This window comes from Culex pipiens, chromosome 3, assembly GCF_016801865.2.
Source record: "Culex pipiens pallens isolate TS chromosome 3, TS_CPP_V2, whole genome shotgun sequence".
NCBI lineage: Eukaryota > Metazoa > Arthropoda > Insecta > Diptera > Culicidae > Culex > Culex pipiens.
Genome location: NC_068939.1, coordinates 16,150,765 through 16,171,508, shown reverse-complemented (window position 1 = coordinate 16,171,508; position 20,744 = coordinate 16,150,765). Strand labels below are relative to the sequence as shown.

At 30.3% G+C, this 20,744-nt stretch overlaps 1 protein-coding gene across 7 annotated transcripts in view; it reads left to right on the top strand.

Annotated features, from left to right (window-relative positions):
- Positions 1-20,744, top strand: part of LOC120418013 (protein still life, isoform SIF type 1) — a 258,310-nt gene that overhangs the window by 110,646 nt on the left and 126,920 nt on the right. The gene's annotated exons all lie outside the window — the stretch shown is intronic.

The window sequence follows — 20,744 nt, the reverse complement described above, 5'->3', positions numbered from 1 at the left end:
ATTAAGTTTGGCATTGTTTCAGAGGGAGGTGGGAAGGAGGGTGGGTAGTGTCTTAATTGCGATTCGAAGGAACTAAATCGACCAACGATATTGGGCGAATCCGAACGGCTCAATAATTGCTTGTGATCAGAACGAAATTAGTTGATTGGGAAATTGCGTTATTGAAGTTTTTTAGGAGCGAGTCCACGAACAGAGCGTACCCCTTTGTAGACCTCACCAATCTGTCTGAAATTTCAGGAGTTTTTTGGAGTCAAACTAACATCTGAGCCAAATATGAGAACTCTAAGTCACGGGAAGTGGGGTAAATCAGGACATAAGTATTATGGTTCAAAAACGTCAATAATAGCTGTTACTTAGGCAAGATGCTATTAAAATTAAAATTTCAAAATAGGGCTTGAAAAATGCCACAAAATTAAGAGCGGAGCATCCCAATTGAATTTTAATGAAAATAAACAAAATTTTCAAGTTAAAATAAAAAATATTCCATCTAGAAATCACAGAAATGATTGAAAATACTAATGCAACATTGTGATAGAAATCTTCAAAGCGAATCCGTAAAATCTATGCTGACGATTTCATAAACATTTGTGGCTTTCGAAACGGTGGCATTTTTTTTAACAATACCTTTAACAATTTCCCAGTTTCAATTCAAATGTTAACTTTTACAAAAATACTAATAACTTTACAAAAATTCTTCAAAACCTATGATTGGGCATTTTCGGACAGGAAATTTCAAAAGATTTCAAATGAATTTGTTTTTTTAAACCGTTCTGTACAATTTTGTTGTCAAAAAATAAAATTGTTTCAACAACATATTTTTGAAGGAAATTACAATTTTATATTTTAAATATTTTTGGCTTCTGATTTTTTTTGGAAAAATTCGGCTTATTAATTTCGTTAATTTGACCAAAATTCTAAAAATGGAGGTATACTTGATTTTTTCGGATCAAATAAAATAGACTCAGCTTTCATTTGAGCTTGTCGGTTTTCAATAAAGCAGTGCGCTAGCTATTTTTTTTTTTTTTGATAATTGTAGTTTTTGTCCTAACTTTGTAGGGAACTAACTACACCAAGCAAATTAATTCGAAAGCTTTTTGAAATACCTATCCAAACTACCCATAACATAAAGTTTCCGATAAAATTTCGCTGAGTTATCAGCATTTTTGTAAATGTAAACAAGCCAAAAAAAACAATTTAAAAAAATTGAAGTTGTACCACTATTTACACATGTCAAAACATAAAGTCAGCAAAAACTAAAAAAAAAAACTCACAAATTCTCGTTGAAAACTTATAGTGTTATTGGATGAAAGATGCATTTTCAAACTTTGATTTTTTTAAACTTTCTTTAGGCTCTGGCTGAGGTTTATGAAGGAAAGCTTATTGTTTAAATTAATTTAAATAAGCAGTTGTTAGAAATGCTTAACAAATATATGCAATATAGATGCTGCAATAAGTAATTTCTATGAAGATATTTTTTCTGAAGTTTTAAGTCGGTTTCCGTAAATTCAATTAAATTTCAAAATTCAAAATGCATCTTGAAGGACTTAAAAAATGAAACAAAAAGCAGGATAGAGCATCCCAATTGGTTAAATCTAAAGGGAGTTTTTGGCATTTTAGTGAAAAAATAGCATAATTTTCAAACTCAAATAAAAAAGTGTTCCATCCAGATATCAACTCGGTTCAACCTGCAGCTTGTAGGGGACATCTGGGACTACCATCTGAGACTGAGAATGCTTTGGGTAAGGCAGTTTAACATATTAAATAGACACTTTTACTTTTAGTGATTTTTTTGGTTGTAAATTTTTGCTCGGGGGACCCTTTAGATCCCATTTTGGTGATAATTTTATCATATTCGTGTTCCTGAGACAATTTCACAATAGAAACATGTATAAAAATGTTTATTTTGATCCATTTTAACCCTTTAAAACATAAAAGTTCAAAAAAATTAAAAAGCTGTTTTTTTCTGGTGTCATCTAGCTTCCTTGGAAACGAGCTTGATTTTCAATAAATGTGAATCGAAGATTTTTTTTAACTTTTTTTTTTAAAGGGTTGAAATTGATCTAAATAAACATTTTTATACATGTTTCTATTGTGAAATTGTCTCAGAATCACGAATATGATAAAATTATCACCAGAAAATGGGATCTAAGGGGTCCCCCGAGCAAAAATTTACAACCAAAAAAATCACTGAAAGTAAAAGTGTCTATTTAATATGTTAAACTGCCTTACCCAAAGCGTTCTCAGTCTCAGATGGTAGTCCCAGATGTCCCCTACAAGCTGCAGGTCGAACCGAGTTGATATCTGGATGGAACACTTTTTTATTTGAGTTTGAAAATTATGCTATTTTTTTCACTGAAATCCCAATAACTCCCTTTATATTTAACCAATCGGGATGCTCTGTCCTGCATTTTGTTGCATTTTTTTATCCCTTTCAGATGCATTTTGAATTTTGAAATTTAATTGAATTTTGCCTAAGTTATAGCCTTTTTAAGATTTTTGACGTTTTTAAACCTTTAAACTTTGTGTCCCGATTTGCCCCACTTCCCGTTGACCTAGAGTGCTCATATTTTGGCCAGATGCTAGTTTTATATGTACAAACAACCCCTGAAAATTTCAGGCAGATTGGTGAGGTCAATGCGAGATGGGTATGCTTTGCTCGTGGACTCGCTCTTAAATTTGATAATAGGTACAAATGCTATTCATTTTCTTTACTACTTAATTAATAAGTGGTATAAAACACGAACACTCTAAAATAAATGTTAGGTCTAATTCCTAGATTTCAAGCGCAAAAAAGGGAAATATTTATTCAAAAACATTTCTACTAAATAAAACAATTTTTTGTGTTGGATAAACTATAATAAAATAATCTTGAAAAAAAATCATTAAAAAATCCGATTTTTTAAATAAATGTTAAAATAAAATAGAAATTTTTCGCGCCATAATTTTATCAAATTCGTGTTCCTGAGTCAATTTTACAATAAAAACATTCAAAAAATTTGCATAAAGATGCCCTAGTTTTATATGTCAAACAAACCCTGCAAATTTTAGGCAGATTGTTGAGGTTTACTGGATGTCACGAATATTTAAAAAGTTTACGCTGTTCGTGAAATCGTGAAAATTCACGAAACCTAATATTATGGAATGATGCAAATTTCATGTTGTTTGATAATTTTATGGAGCTAGTTTTTTAGATTATCAAAAATGCAAACAATAAAGCTATTACAAAAGATGGTCAAGCTTCATTTGGCAGTGTTGCCTTTTTATAATAAATATTTTCTTAAAATTATTTTTAGTTTCAAATAATTTTTTTAACTTATTTTTGTTAAAAATGTGACTATTCCAGATGAATTAAAGTGAAGTGAAGCCAACTTCGAACATGTTATATAAAAAAAAACATACTTCAAAAACATTACAGTTTAGACTTCCGGTTGTTGAGATACATGCCTCTGAGCCTCTTAAGCTCTTACAGAAAAAAAAACCAGCAGGAAAACAATATTTCCTGAATATCAACAAATAAGCTTCCAATATTCAATTAACACCATCTCAGCAACTTTTCAACCGATTTACTTTGTTAACGTTGAAATTATTATTTTAAATTTCTGGATACACTCAAAATATTAAAACGTACTCTAACATTCGAAAAGATCTTAAAAATGTTGCTGTTCCTTCAAATTTGAAAAAAAAATTGAACTGAAAAGCAAAACCTGTCTAAAAATTACAAAGGTTTTTTGAAGTTTTAATGTTTATTTGAAATGTTTTATTGGAGATTCGAATAGTCGTGAGAGTTGCTCTGCTTCAACTTTCAGGCTGGAGCCGCTACTGTTGTCAAATTGTGACCACATTCTTCAAATATGTAATTACTTCCTCATCTTGACCAAAAAAAGTCACCACGTTCGCACCATCATCATCTTCGCCCCAATCATAGTGCGAGCTCCAATTTCATCCTTAGACTTCCTCTCAAAAAAGAAAGCAGCAAAAAAATTGGCACCAGCAGCAAGCTCGTGTCCAGTTCTCTGTGGAGCCTACCAGTCGGGCACCAACCAGAGGTCGCCACGCCACACCACACCGGCCGGAAATTACTAGATGTCTTTGGGTGTCCTTGCCAAGCGTTGCTGACCCCCCCCGGACGCTGGAACTAATTTCGTCCGATGTCGTTTGCAGCAGCTTTCGTGTGACGTCACTTTGTCGTAGTTTATCTTTGTGTATGTGATTAATTTTTGGCGTGAGATGAATGGAAATGTGTTTTTTATTTGTTCCTGAAATTATTTGAATTTGACTTCTTTGTTCAAAGTTTCCCTAATTTATCGCAAAAAGAAACCACTTTCCCTCACATGGTTAGAATATTTCCGACAAGTTTTAATCACCATCATTTCACAAACCAAGACAAATGAGACCACGATCTTTCAACACTTTACTCACTCAGCATGGCTCATCTCTCATCGCTCTTTTTTTCTTGTTCCACCGAGGAAAACTTGGGAAAAGCGTGCCCGCCACAACTTGCAGAGCGCTTTCCCAAGACGAAACGAAGCACATTTTTTTCGAAAGAGTCCCGGAGGCAGTTTTCGCTCGGAATAAACCTCACAATAAAAAACCGGAAAATTGACGACGAGCTCGCGAGTATGAATTTTATTATCACTTTCATGTCTTGGTCGTCGCCGCACCGCCTTTGTGCGAAACCACCAGAGTGAAAATAATGATGGACAATTTGCAATGCTTTTTATTTTTGCCAAGGTGGGAGGAAAATCCGCTCCCCCTCTTTTGTGGTGGCTTTTCTCTGTGTGGAGCTTTTGAAGCGGGAAAATTTTTAATGGTTTTGGCAAGCGTGCCATAAGTTTCAAATGACCATGCTTATCCATTGAGAAAATTAAATTCGATGAGTTCCAAGGAGACGCATGATCGTTTATTAAAAAAATCCTCTAATGGAATTTCATTTTCGATCTCAAAGCTCTTCAAAATCCAATTTGCCAAATTCATTTCCCCTCTAGCTCAAATCGACGACATAATCAACCGAACTCTGCACCAAAAACCGGCGAAGAATTTCCGAACATTTCTAGTTTTGTCGTCGTCAACTGCACTGTTATGCATATATTACTCACAAAAGTCGTTCCCCAGGATCAAAATTTGTACCACTGCTGAGGGGGAGCTCGAGCTCTCCAGGTCACAGAGCATTCGGAATCACAACTCTTGTGTGGACTGCTGGCACCACATTCGACAGAGACGACTAATATTTGGCATGAAAAATAGTCTGTGCCAACTGTGGGTACTGCTGAAAAGTGGAAGAACTGAAACCCCGCTAGCAGCCAACAGCAGCAGTTCGACAAAGTTGATTGCAATGGCAAAGATAAATACTATATGGATATGCATATTTAAAATATCTCTCATGCAAAACGGAGCACGGTACTGAACAGAAGTCAGGATTACTTCTGTGCTGCAGGAGAACACTCTGTTAGGGTGGCTCAAATGTGAGTACTTCACGGTATTACACACTTACATCAAAGGGGGAGGTGCTCCCTTGGTAAGATCGAGCTAAAATTTGTATTAGGATATTTTTTGGTTTTAGAGAGTTGGAGTTATATCCGCAGTTGGACCTCCCTAGTGTGTATGTCCTGGAGACCTGGATATTGCAAACGTGATAAAAGAGAACCTTGACGTAGCCATTGAAGCTAGTACTGGTTAGCTTTCCGCTGTCACATGGTGTGTTTACAATTGAGCAGGTCTTTAGAGAAATTTAATTTTATGATTAAAAATTGTTGAACAAGTAAATGTATAGTCTAAATACCATATAATAAGGCTACTGCAGAAATTCCCCGAAAAATTAGGAGCCAAACAAAATTATGTCTGAAAATTTAAATTTTCATTGAAACTTTGTACAATTGATTTTCAACTTTTTTAAATTACATTGCAAAACATTTGTTCTTGCATTTAAAAAAAATAGGCATCTTTTGAAATCTATGCAAATTTAAAATTAGATTTTTTTATGGGAATAAATAAATGTTTTGGTACCGTGCGGGACATTTCGCCGAATGTCGTTTCGCCGACGGTCATTTCGCCGAAGGTCATTTCGCCGAATGTCGTTTCGCCGCATGGGACGTTTCGCCGAATGGGACGTTTCGCCGAATTGACAAATAAACGTAAAATAAATATATAAAATGGACACAAATTGTATTAAAATATTTTGAAAAAGTATAATGTCCCTAAAAGGTGATTTTGCAATCTTTTTAAAAAAATAATTTTTGTTTCTTAGTATGTTATTTTTATAAGTTTATGCATTATAACATGCATAAACAATCGCTTAAAAAATAATCTAGTTGAAAAAAATTGTGCGAGTTTTTGCATTCTTTCAAATATAAGCAGTTATTTAATTACAGCAAACAATTTTAAATCATTTCTGTGAGTTTTTGCATTAATTTCTGTTAGTTTTTTGCATTCTTGTTTTAATATATCATTTGAATTATTTCTGTAAGTTTTTGCGTTCTGTTAACCATGAGCAGTTCTTTTAATTTTCTGCTTATAATTTTGATAAATTTCTGTTAGTTTTTGCATTCTTTGTTTTTAAGCATATTATTTGTATAATTTTTGTAAGTTTTTGTATTCTTTCCAACATGAGGAGTTCTTTTGATTTTCAGCATAACATTTAAAAAAATGCCGGTTGTTTTTGCAATTTACTGATCATATTTTTTAAATTATTTCTGAGAGTTTTTGCATTCTTCCAAAAATGAACAGTTTTTTTTTTATTTTCTGCTTATAATTTTGATTATTTCTGTTAGTCTTTGCATTCTTTGTTTTTAAGCATATTATTTGTATAATTTTTGTAAGTTTTTGAATTCTTTAAAACATGAGCAGTTCTTTTGATTTTTAGCATAACATTTTGGAATTTTTTTGTTAGTTTTTGCATTCTTTGTATTTAAGCATATTTTTTTTTAATTCTGTGAGTTTTTGCATTCTTTCAAACATGAGCAGTTCTTTTGGTTTTCAGCACAACATTTTGCAAAATTGCTGTTAGTTTTTGCATTCTATATTTTTGGCATATTTTTCAATTATTTCGGTGAGTTTATGTATATTTAGTTTTTTAAGCATAATATTTCCATGGTTTTTGTTAGGTTTTGCAATCTTTCACACATGAGCAGTTTTTTTTTGTTTTTTCAGCATAACATTTAGAAAAATTTCTGATAGTTTTTGCATCCTTCATTTTTTAAGCAAATTATTTGTATTTTTTCTGTGAGTTTTTGCATTCTTTGAAACATGAGACGTTCTTTACTTTTTAAATTATTATATTATTATCTTGCTACTCCTTCTCAAGTTTGCATGAATGAATTACAAGATGGCACTGCAGCAAACAAATAGCATAAATTGTACAAAAAAGTTAATTTTTATTCAATTCGGCGAAACGTCCATTCGGCGAAATGACTTTCGGCGAAACGTACCATTCGGCGAAACGACATTCGGCGAAATGACCGTCGGCGAAACGACATTCGGCGAAACGTACCAGATCCGTTTTGGTAGTAGCATAACTGTTTTAATTTATAAAGCCATTTATGATAATCTTTAGAAAAATGGGCTTGATATTGATTTTTATTATTTTTTGCAATAATTTTTTAATGCCTCAATAGTACACAGAATTCTTTATCCAATATTCAGATAATTTTACTGGAACCTGGAAAGCTGAACATTTTAATAAAAAAAATAGTTGGAATAGCTGGAAATTTTAAGAGCTCCATGTACATTTTACTAAAGTTTAGCAATAAACTTACTGAAATTTTAAAAATAACAGTTTATGGAAAAAGGCTAAGAACTAGCATCATAATTTGCTGTGTAAACATTAACGGATTTGTTGCAACTTTAAAGTTTATTTGAATATATTTTTTGACAGACAAGCCTTGATATAAAAATAGGCCAAAAGGTGTATGGACAATTATGATAAACATTATAACTGAAGGCAATAGAAGGGGTCTAATACTATATTTGAAAGAAAAAAAACTAAGCAAAATAAATTTGCATTTTTTTTATGAAAAAATCGATGCAATAAGGTGGTACAGGATTTTACTTAGGGATAACTTAATTTATAATTTATCTTGCCTTACATGTTAACATTATTAAGAAATTGTTAAATCGACTAATTGATAAAATATACCAGTTGTGTAAATTTGTGTACAATTTTCGTGAAAATTTAAATTGTTGATCAAAACATGTTCATTAAACAAATGACGAAATTGACCTAAATGATGATTCGATACTATTTTAGCACTCACTTTATATTGAAGTTCTTTTCACAAAAAGCCAGATTTCTAGCAAATTTTCAAATCTTTTTTGTTGTATTTTTGTGATTCAATATTTATAATTTTTTTCCAAAAATATTCAAAAAATATTTTCAAATATATTTAAAAAAAAAGCTGTTTGTATTTTTTTGCAGCTAATGTCAAAAATTGTGTCTATAAAATAATATCAAATAGCTGAGCTGATTTCTCTGACTTTTTTTAAAGGTCCGTTGCACCAAAAAATTCCTTTCTTACATGTCAAAAAAATATTGAGAAATTCTCATTCAACCATTTTAATCTGTTTTTTTTTTTTCAAAAGGTTAACCCAAGAGAATTTCTCAAAATTTTTTTTGACATGGAAGAATGAGATTTTTTGGCGCAATGGACACTTTAAAAAAAGTCCGAGCAATCAGCTCAGTTATTTGATATTGTTCAATAGACATAATTTTGTATATTTTTATTTATTTTTAAATTTAGCAAAAATGGTTTTAGCTCAAGTGATTTCACACAAGCACTTAGGCCGTTGCAAATATTTTTTTAAGTTTATGTCCCTCGACTGTAATCGTGGTCGAGGGGGACAAAAAATATAAGAATTGAAATAACAAGCTATGGTCTCAACATTTGAATGAAAAAAAGTTCTAAAGTGCATTTTACACCTATCCAGTTTTTTTGCAATCATTAGTTTTCAAAATATCCAATTATTGAAGAGATTTTATTTCGCCGAAAAAAAAACTTGGTGCTGTACATTGGAATACCACAAAAATTGAAAATATTTTTGATCGATCCCAGACATGCTAAATATGATTTTAAACGCAGGGAAATGCATTTCTAATTGTTTTATAATCTTCTATTTCCTTTAAAATTTGGAAGTTTCCTGAAAAAAAAAAATTCCCCCTGATTATTCGAACCGATGAAGGGGGCGACATAAACTTTGAAAAATATTTGCAACACTTTCTTGATGGCAAATCTAGTTTTATATCAAAAATTATTTATGCAATTTAATTGAGCCGTTCAAAGAACTACTTTTTTACAAAATTATTACATTGTCAAAATAAAAATGTCTGTCATGTACGCGACCCACTTTTATTTTATATCATTGTGAGGAGCATTTCTGACTTTTTACAATTAATTTCCATAACATTTTTGTCAGTTTTTCATTTCATTTCTGTATCTTGAGAAACATTTTTTTTCCGGATTTGCAGTCTTCATAAAACTTATTTGTTAATTTTTTTTTTTGAATCAACTCCTTTGCAAAATTCATATTTTGTTTTGTTAAAAAAAAAGTATCAATTTAAAAAAAAATTAAAAATCGAGATTTTTTTTAAATTTTTACTTTATTAGACTTTTAAAATCAGTCAACAAACAGCTAAAAAACAACGGAAAAAAATTTACAGTGTTTTCAAATAGCGTTTCCAATTTTTTTAAAGAATTTATAGTGAATTTAAGTTCCTCAGAATAATATTTCCAATCCATTTATTTCACATTGAACGTTTAACAGTAACGTTTTATATTTGCACGGTTTTTATTATTAGGTTAAAACAACATTTATTTGAAGTTTATGAAGTTTCATCCAAATCATAAATACAATGAAAAATCGATTTGCGAAAACGTAGACAAGTGCTCAGCAGTAAAAAAAAATGATAGTATTTTTATTCAATTAAACGTTACAATACTTTTATATTTCGCGTTGTGACACGTACAAGACATTTCAAATAATCATCATTTACCATTTCTGTTCTGAATTTCCCTCTCTATAGACATTCCATTCATTTGTTCTCTCCCGGGATCCCTCCTGACAGAGCACCATTCAGTAAAACTCCCCACCCTCAGGGCACCCTCCGAGCGTGGAGGCTTCTAATGAAAGTCCAGAACTATCCCTCTCCCGCCCCCGGAAACAGGAAAACGAAACCAACCGTGTGCCGGGGGGGGGGGGACTTTTGCGTGTCACATGCTGGAACTTGTACCGGAGCGGCAAAGTTTCTCCCCACTGCCTTTGTTGGAGCAGGGTGGGTGCAAACGCCAGGAAAAGTTGAGCCTTTTCACAGAGTGGAAACCATAGACTGGTTGAATTTAGTTGAACTTTTTTGTCGTGTGTGGAAAGAGAGGGGGTGGGGTTGAGGTGTTATGTGGTTTCGGCACGAAATCCGACCCCGGACTGCAAAATGCAGTTTTAGGGGAGCTGGTTTTGGATTTCGCATAGAAGGGGGCAATGTGTGCTAGAATTACGCCAAAATGTAGGCAGCTCTAACAAAAACGAGTAGGGCGGAAATTATTTTCAAATAGCGCTAAAAATGATACAAAAAAGAAATTCTGCGAATTCTGTCGTTACCTTAAGCTTAGAGGAAACCTTTCTGATGCACTTTTCGGTGCATAAACGATTTCCATCAAAATCTAAGCAAATTGTATACTCAAATAATGAAGATAAATTTGTTGACAACAGTAACTTAAATCATGACCGTTCATTTCACATGTGTGCACTTTCCCAATAAACCCGCTAATTCACCACATTTCTCCATTTTTCATCAGTTCAATTACACCCAAAGTCCCGTTAAATTTTCACCATCTTGAAAAGTTCATTATTTACCGAGGCCGACAGCCGACGCCGGCCGCCCAGCACAACTGTCATGACCGGGCACGAAAAGCTACCATCATCAAACATTATGACCCCGGAGGAGAGCAAGCGCGCGCGAAAAGCCGAGCTTGGCGTGCTCGGGAAACTTGGGACGACCTCTGAGGGAAAAAAATAAAGTCTAATAAATATAGATCACGTTTTCCGGACGTTATTTCTCCCGGGGATTTCAAGAGCACGCAGAACAAATCATTTATATTATGGGTGTTGGGAGAGGTCATGTATTTGGGAGACTCTATTAAGTTATGGAATGTGTTTTTTTTTTTTTGTAGGATTTTTTTAAACTTTTCCATTCCTTATTAGAAAAGTATGGACTTTCTTTCAATTATGGTGAATTTTTATAGGTCCATAATTCTAATTTATGTGATAAACAACGACTTTCGATCAAATTTGATCAAAACTTCAGTGGAGACTATGTTTAAAAAAAATTAAAAAAAAAATATTTTTCCCGTGTTTAGGTGGCCATTTTGAGCAGCTTTTGTTTGGTTTCTGTTTGTATCTGATTGAATTTGGCTTACATACCACCTCATATTATTACCTTTTGCCTATCTATTTTTTTCGTGATTTTACAGTTACTTTTTCAATTTTTTGCTTGTTTTTCACATTTTTTACTATAGCACAATACCATTATTGTTTAAATTGTAAAAAAGCTTAGAGGCATAACTTGGTACTGTACAAAAATTACTGCATACTTATTTTTATAAAACATATAGGAAATGTTAATGAAAAACACAGCCCAAGATGACCCCAGAAAATAAATGATATATTTTTAAACATTAGTCACATAAAACAAGAACAACTTCTAAACATTTTATTTTCTTAAAGTTAAAGTGTTCTTCTTTCTAATTGGTAAAAAATTGGATTTTTGACGATTTTTTTGATCGAAGCCCGCTTAGAGGTGACAAAAACTTTTGAAAGTCAATAAAAAATCAAATCAAACTAACTTGTGTATAGAACTTCGAATGTAAAAATACATAACTATCACCAAGGTTCAAACAAATGTTTTAAAACTTAGCAAAACCTTCTATTTTAATCATAAGGCAAGTACTAGGGCGTCCATTTCCCAGGATTGTTTTCCTCGGGAAACCGAAAAAAATATTTTTAGAATCCCTGGAAATCCCGGGAAACCACAATTTTTAATCCAATGTATTTTTTTTATTTTTTTATTTTTTTATGTTTTTTACTAGAAAAGCATGGAATTTTGTTAAAAAATATTTATAAGTCTCCACCACAAACAGCTAAAAATCGAGACTAAAGTCTGAAAAGAGACATAAAATTTTAGAGCAATAAATTTGGAAAAAGGTGTACTAATTGGTTTGTCATGTTTCTGTTTTAACCAAAATTAATTGAAACAATGAAAACATAATGCAAAATTATGGCTTCAAAACTGTCTTATTTCCTTACATTTGACCCCCAGTTGCTTGTTTTTTAGGAAAAGTTTTAAAATATTTTTTTTCAAATTTCAAATAACCCGTCTCTATAAAAATACATAAAATTACAATATAAATTTTTGAAGCACTAGGAATTTTTAGGTTCAGTAAATTTTTTTTATATCAATTTTCCCCTTTTAAACCAAATTAATGCTGATATATGCTGAATAAAAACGAATAATGTTTTAAAATTGTTATTGAGTACTAAATATTTAATTGTATTATTTTAATTAAATCTGAATTTTACAAACAGATTTTCGCTATTTATTTTCAACTTTGGGAAACCGGAACAAAATATGAAAAAAACCTCCAAGAATTCCCGGTTATGAAAAAATCTCGGGAATTTTGTTCCGGAAATTCCGGGATGGAAAAAAACTAGCAAGTGTAAATTTTATTTTGTGTCCAGGTTAAAGGAGGTGTTCTCAACTAAAAATAGCTGCAATTGATCCGTTTTTTGCAAATCTTATTCAAAATTTATGTACCTTGACATTACTTTGCCCGAGATTTAAAAGTTTAATATTGAAATTACAAGTCACCATTTTAAAGAAAAACTGGTTGCTTAATTATGGGTGTATAACATAATACTTTTTACTTCATAAAAAACACAGCAAATCAGGAAAAACTCGCAGCAATAATTATATTGCCCCCTGATTGCACAGGCCAATGTTTAAGGATGCTATCACAAACTGTAAAATAAAACATTTGCAACGAGAATTAGCCATGTTTTAGCTGCACGGAAAGAAGGTTTATCGTGAATCTTACTAAATTTCGGTTAAAAATCCTAAAAAAATTGGTTGTTTTTTCAACCACCAATTTTTTTAGCTGGAAATCCTAAAAATAAATCCTGGATTTGACAGCTGGATCCAGGTCCTAAAAATGATAAATCCAGCTAAATTTTTAGTAAATTTTACTAATTTGCAAGCTGGAAAAATGCTGTCAGTCTCAAAAGCTGTATGTTTTGAGAAGGTCTGTTAGCTATTTTAGCTAGATTTTATGGTATTCTAGGAAGTTTTATAGTTAGCCCAGCAAGTTTTTAGGCTGTTTCAACTAGTTTTTTTGGAATCATTCTCAAAATTTTCCATTGATGGCTGCGAAGCCAGGTATTTTCACACATCTTTTTAGCTAGTTTAGCTAACTTTGCCACTATTCTTGGTAGGTGTTTTGGTTGGAATAGCTAATTTTTCCACTATTTCTACAAGTTTTCTTTCATAAGCCTCCGTTGCTGCCTGCAAAGCACGCATTATTCACCCAGCCTTTTGGCTGATTTAGCTCGTTTCTTTTTTGTTCTTGCTTCGTTTTTCGGTAAGTCCAGCTAATTTTTCGACTGTTTTAACTGGTAATTTCGAAATCATTTTAAAAATCCCTTGCTGCCTGTAAAGTTGTTTTATATTTTCAAAAAGACTTTATGCTGGTGTAGCATGATTTTCCGCTATTCTTGGTACGTTTTTTGGTAGTCCAGCAAGTTTTTTGGATGTTTCAATAGTTTCCAGGCTTTTTAAACTATGTTATAGTTGATCATCCTTATAGTGCGGCTTTGTTATTCTATTGACAAATTTAAAAAAATAAAAACAGTAATACAAAAACACAAAAATACAAAAATACAAAAATACAAAAATACAAAAATACAAAAATACAAAAATACAAAAATACAAAAATACAAAAATACAAAAATACAAAAATACAAAAATACAAAAATACAAAAATACAAAAATACAAAAATACAAAAATACAAAAATACAAAAATACAAAAATACAAAAATACAAAAATACAAAAATACAAAAATACAAAAATACAAAAATACAAAAATACAAAAATACAAAAATACAAAAATACAAAAATACAAAAATACAAAAATACAAAAATACAAAAATACAAAAATACAAAAATACAAAAATACAAAAATACAAAAATACAAAAATACAAAAATACAAAAATACAAAAATACAAAAATACAAAAATACAAAAATACAAAAATACAAAAATACAAAAATACAAAAATACAAAAATACAAAAATACAAAAATACAAAAATACAAAAATACAAAAATACAAAAATACAAAAATACAAAAATACAAAAATACAAAAATACAAAAATACAAAAATACAAAAATACAAAAATACAAAAATACAAAAATACAAAAATACAAAAATACAAAAATACAAAAATACAAAAATACAAAAATACAAAAATACAAAAATACAAAAATACAAAAATACAAAAATACAAAAATACAAAAATACAAAAATACAAAAATACAAAAATACAAAAATACAAAAATACAAAAATACAAAAATACAAAAATACAAAAATACAAAAATACAAAAATACAAAAATACAAAAATACAAAAATACAAAAATACAAAAATACAAAAATACAAAAATACAAAAATACAAAAATACAAAAATACAAAAATACAAAAATACAAAAATACAAAAATACAAAAATACAAAAATACAAAAATACAAAAATACAAAAATACAAAAATACAAAAATACAAAAATACAAAAATATAAAAATACAAAAATACAAAAATACAAAAACACAAAAATACAAAAATACAAAAATACAAAAATACAAAAATACAAAAATACAAAAATACAAAAATACAAAAAAAACTTACAAAAAGATATTTTGGTTAAATTATAGTAAATTGAAGTTATATTTAAACTACGTTTTGCATTTAACAAAGTTTAAATATAACATCAAATTACTTTAATTTAAACTAAATTTAACGTAATTTAACTTATTTTAACTTAATTTAACTTAATTTAACTTAATTTTACTGAATTTTTCTTAATTTTACTTAATTTTTCTTAATTTTACTTAATTTTACTTAATTTTACTTAATTTTACTTAATTTTACTTAATTTTACTTAATTTTACTTAATTTTACTTAATTTTAATTAATTTTACTTAATTTTACTTAATTTTACTTAATTTTACTTAATTTTACTTAATTTTACTTAATTTTACTTAATTTTACTTAATTTTACTTAATTTTACTTAATTTTACTTAATTTTACTTAATTTTACTTAATTTAACTTAATTTTACTTAATTTTGCTTAATTCCACTTAATTTTACCTTATTTTACTTAATTTTACTTAATTTTACTTAATTTTACCTAATTTTACTTAATTTTACTTAATTTTACTTAATTTTACTTAATTTTACTTAATTTTACTTATTTTTTCTTAATTTTACTTAATTTTACTTAATTTTACTTAATTTTACTTAATTTTACTTAATTTTACTTAATTTTACTTAATTTTACTTAATTTTACTTAATTTTACTTAATTTTACTTAATTTTACTTAATTTTACTTAATTTTACTTAATTTTAATTTATTTTACTTAATTTTACTGAATTTTACGTAATTTTGCTTAATTTTACTTAATTTTTCTTAATTTTACTTAATTTTACTTAATTTTACTTAATTTTACTTAATTTTACTTAATTTTACTTAATTTTACTTAATTTTAATTAATTTTACTGAATTTTACTGAATTTTACTTAATTTTACTTAATTTTACTTAATTTTACTTAATTTTACTTAATTTTACTTAATTTTACTTAATTTTACTTAATTTTACTTAATTTAACTTAATTTTACTTAATTTTGCTTAATTCCACTTAATTTTACCTTATTTTACTTAATTTTACTTAATTTTACTTAATTTTACCTAATTTTACTTAATTTTACTTAATTTTACTTAATTTTACTTAATTTTACTTAATTTTACTTATTTTTTCTTAATTTTACTTAATTTTACTTAATTTTACTTAATTTTACTTAATTTTACTTAATTTTACTTAATTTTACTTAATTTTAATTAATTTTACTTAATTTTACTGAATTTTACTGAATTTTACTTAATTTTACTTAATTTTACTTAATTTTACTTAATTTTAATTAATTTTACTTAATTTTGCTTAATTCCACTTAATTTTACCTTATTTTACTTAATTTTACTTAATTTTACTTAATTTTACTTAATTTTACCTAATTTTACTTAATTTTACTTAATTATACTTAATTTTACTTAATTTTACTTAATTTTTCTTAATTTTACTTAATTTTACTTAATTTTACTTAATTTTACTTAATTTTACTTAATTTTACTTAATTTTACTTAATTTTACTTAATTTTACTTAATTTTACTTAATTTTACTTAATACTACTTAATTTTACTTTATTTTACTTTATTTTACTTAATTTTACTTAATTTTGCTAAATTTTACTAAATTTTGCTTAATTTTATTTATTTTACTAAATTTAACTTAACACAACTTAATTTAACTTAATTTGGGCAAATTTAACTAAAATTAACTAATTTAATAAAACTTAAATTGATTAAACTTAATTTCACTTAATTTAACTTAATTGAACTTCATTTCTAACAATATTTAACACTATTTTTTGATGTGCTTAAAAGGCGTTAGGTGCCCTATTTGTTCGGATTTGTCAAACATCGGTTAATCTATGTCTAGACATTCTGTACCAGCCGCCCCTCCAGGTGGACAGATGTCCATACAAAAAAGTAGAGTGTGGACAATCGCCAGTCTCCCCTTTCCCCTGCCAAAGTGTTCGCGTGGTTTAGGGATGCTCCCACTTTATGTTAAGTACATGTTTTTACCTACGCATCCTCCAAACAGTAACGAGAGGCTCAACTTCTAACCACTTTCCCTCAACACAAAAAACTTCTCACCTTATCAACTGAAACATTCCTTCAGGTGCCGATCCGCAGAAAATCTTCCTGGCTTTTAATTTATTCACTCACACAACACATTCTATCACCTTTTGCACTTGCACTTGCACTCAAACAACACACATAATCATCAAAAAACTTCGCGAACTGAGCGGCTCAAACAGGATCGAACACGACACAGGACGTTGCTTTGTTTTGTTCTCGAACTGATGATCTGTCAAAAATCCATGCTGCCGGTTCCAGCTAGTTTTTTCGGTAATTGTACGCAAAATTGTGCTGAAACACCATTATTTTTGGAAAAATTTCTCCTGTCATTTTGGTTTGGGCTGTCAGTTTTGGAAAGCAAATCAGCAATCAGGGTTAGCTATTTCACCAATCCCAGATTGGTAAATTTAGCTGAAATTTTAGCTGATTCAACCGAAAAAATCACTGTTTCACCAATTTGAAGCCAGCTAATTTGAATTGTTAAATTTTAGATGGAACTCCTTTCCGTGTGTACACTTAATTTGAGTTATCTTACAATTTATTATTGTGATGAACCAACTGAATGTAACATATTTTTTATTTTATGTAAACTCCAGCCTTTAAAAAGATATTTCAATATCTTATCCAGTTTCATGTTGCTTTGCAATGCATAAACCTTGCAATAAATCCAAGCACCCTCGCAAGCATCACATGCTACTTATTCCACGAGATTTTTCCCCGGTTTTGAGCACTCTTTACAAAAGGACGTTGCTAGAGCACCTGTGCCTTACAGACGGGGTACGGAATTTTCCTCATTGCACACACACTCACACACCAAGGACACATTGTTTCTTTTGTTCAACGCACACACTCTGTCGCTGCTTGGGCAACATTGTTGGAAAATTCCAGAAATTGTTTGTTACTTCGTTGTGTGTGCGATGAAAAGCGTACAAAAGCTAACTCCAATGTTACGGGGGTTGTGAGTTAATGTAAACGAGTTGTTTACCTGTTTTGCTTTAAAATTGGGCTTAATTTTGATTTGTTTGCGTTACGTTAATTAACTTGGCATCAGTTACAAGTATTTGACTCTGTGATTGATTTTTTTATTTGATTAGAGTGAAATCCAAATATACACCCAAAGGAAAAATAAATCTCAAAATCTGCAACAGAGGATTTGCTGCAGAAAATGTCATATTTTATAACATTTCTTGCAACAAGCCCCTAGATCATTTTTGCCCGCGTGTAAACATTTCAGCGATCTGCAGTTCTCACCAACACATATAACGGTGGCCCGTCCCCGAGCAACACTCCAAAGAGAAGCATATGTTGGTGCTCTTTCACTTTTCATCAAGCGTCCATGGCGCGGTGGTAGCGTGTCGGATCAATAACCAAAAAGTTAGTGGTTCAATCCTCGTTCTGTTAAGGGTTTTTTTTTGTGAAATACAACCAAAAAGCCGTCGGTAATGTCGATAATTGTCGGTAACGGGCAAAAATGTCATACCCCTATATCGCAAAAAATGCATGAGGACAGTTTTCATGCAGATTCTGATATACTTTCATGCCGCCATGCATCACAATCATGAAACCGCCGTTTGGGTGTAGTTGAAACTTACTTCTAATAGTCCCGTCCACCACAAATCTATTGTCCTAAATCTCAAAACCAAAATCGTACGAAAGTTTCTATTTACCCTTTTCCCAAAAGTAAATCATGCTCAAATTCATATCGAATCAAAGTTTTTCCCCTGGGGCTGTCAACCGTCTGGTGACAAAACAACGTACACGCAAACCTCGAAGGAACTTTTCTCCCTCCCCCTCTTCTCAGAATTTTTGCTCACGAAAACTTGTTCGATAAGCATCACCCGGTCGGCTAATCCCATCTGCCAATTACCCGCCGCAATCTTCTGCTCTGCTTTACCACCAGCCTCGAGAAGGGGTAACCGAACCGGGGTTTGATGGGTCCCGACCACGACATGCGTGTTGCCTAGCCTGCGGGGGCACTTATCGTTCTAAACCCTTGAAAACCGCACTGCAGTGAACTGATTGGAGAGTTTTTAAGGTAATGTTGAGGGCACTGTTAAAATTAAAAATAAATCAAAATTTGTAAAAAGTTTAATCATTTTTATCAATATTATTAATTTTATCAATTTATCAATTTAATCAATATTATCAATTTTATCAATTTTATCAATTTTATCAATTTTATCAATTTTATCAATTTTATCAATTTTATCAATTTTATCAATTTTATCAATTTTATCAATTTTATCAATTTTATCAATTTTATCAATTTTATCAATTTTATCAATTTTATCAATTTTATCAATTTTATCAATTTTATCAATTTTATCAATTTTATCAATTTTATCAATTTTATCAACTTTATCAACTTTATCAATTTTATCAATTTTGTCAATTAATAAAAAATTTAATATTCTCTACCAACTCACACGAAATCGGGAAAAGTTGCCCCGACCCCTCTTCGATTTGCGTGAAACTTTGTCCTAAGGGGTAACTTTTGTCCCTGATCACGAATCCGTTTTTTGATATCTCGTGACGGAGGGGCGGTACGACCCCTTCCATTTTTGAACATGCGAAAAAAGAGGTGTTTTTCAATAATTTGAAGCCTGAAACGGTGATGAGATAGAAATTCGGTGTCAAAGGGACTTTTATGTAAAATTAGACGCCCGATTTGATGGCGTACTCAGAATTCCGAAAAAACGTATTTTTCATCGAAAAAAACACTAAAAAAGTTTTAAAAATTCTCCCATTTTCCGTTACTCGATTGTAAAAATTTTTGGAACATGTCATTTTATGGGAAATTTAATGTACTTTTCGAATCTACATTGTCCCAGAAGGGTCATTTTTTCATTTAGAACAAAATTTTTCATTTTAAAATTTCGTGTTTTTTCTAACTTTGCAGGGTTATTTTTTAGAGTGTAACAATGTTCTACAAAGTTGTAGAGCAGACAATTACAAAAATTTTGATATATAGACATAAGGGGTTTGCTTATAAACATCACGAGTTATCGCGATTTTACGAAAAAAAGTTTTGAAAAAGTTACTTTTTGCGTTTCTCTTTGTTTCGTCGTCCGTGTCTGTCGCGGGTGACCATGAACGGCCATGATCGATGACGACCAACTTTTTTAAAACTTTTTTTCGTAAAATCGCGATAACTCGTGATGTTTATAAGCAAATCCCTTATGTCTATATATCAAAATTTTTGTAATTGTCTGCTCTACAACTTTGTACAACATTGTTACACTCTAAAAAATAACCCTGCAAAGTTAGAAAAAACACGAAATTTTAAAATGAAAAATTTTGTTCTAAATGAAAAAATGACCCTTCTGGGACAATGTAGATTCGAAAAGTACATTAAATTTCCCATAAAATGACATGTTCCAAAATTTTTTACAGTCGAGTAAAGGAAAATGGGAGAATTTTTAAAACTTTTTTAGTGTTTTTTTCGATGAAAAATACGTTTTTTCGGAATTCTGAGTACGCCATCAAATCGGGCGTCTAATTTTACATAAAAGTCCCTTTGACACCAAATTTCTATCTCATCACCGTTTCAGGCTGCAAATTATTGAAAAACACCTCTTTTTTCGCATGTTCAAAAATGGAAGGGGTCGTACCGCCCCTCCGTCACGAGATATCAAAAAACGGACCTCGGATTCGTGATCAGGGACAAAAGTTACCCCTTAGGACAAAGTTTCACGCAAATCGAAGAGGGGTCGGGGCAACTGCTGTGTGAGT